Consider the following 598-nt stretch of genomic DNA (forward strand, 5'->3'; position numbering starts at 1 on the left):
TGTACATGTGTGTATGGGTACTTTTTACACATTTTGTTGTTACAAAGTGGGATTCAAATGGATTTCATTGTCATTTTTGGTCAATGATCTACACAAAACACTCTGTAATGTGAAAGTGGAAGAAAAATTGTAACATTAACAAAATACAAAAGAATTTAACACTACTATATCTTGATAAGTATTCTCCCCCCTGAGACTACATGTTAGAAACACCTTTGGCAGTGATTACAGMTGTGAGTCTTTTTGGCTAAGTCTATAAGAGCTTTGCACACCTGGATTACACAATATTTGCCCATTATTATTTTWAAAAGTCTTCAAGCTCTGTCAAGTTGGTTGTTGATCATTGCTAGAAAGCCATTTTKATGTCTTGCCATATATTTTCAAGTAGATTTAAGTCAAAACTGTAACTAGGCCACTCAGGAACATCCACTGTTGTCTTGGTAAGCAACTCATAGATTTGGCCTTATGTTGTAGGTTATTGTCCTGCTGAAAGGTGAATTTGTCTCCCAGTGTCTGTTGGAAAGAACACTGAGTCAGGTTTTGCCTGTGCTTACAGCTTAGCTGTATTCCGTTTCTTTTTATCCTAAACTCCCTAGTC

The sequence above is a fragment of the Salvelinus sp. IW2-2015 genome, linkage group LG35 (assembly GCF_002910315.2).
Source record: "Salvelinus sp. IW2-2015 linkage group LG35, ASM291031v2, whole genome shotgun sequence".
Lineage (NCBI taxonomy): Eukaryota > Metazoa > Chordata > Actinopteri > Salmoniformes > Salmonidae > Salvelinus > Salvelinus sp. IW2-2015.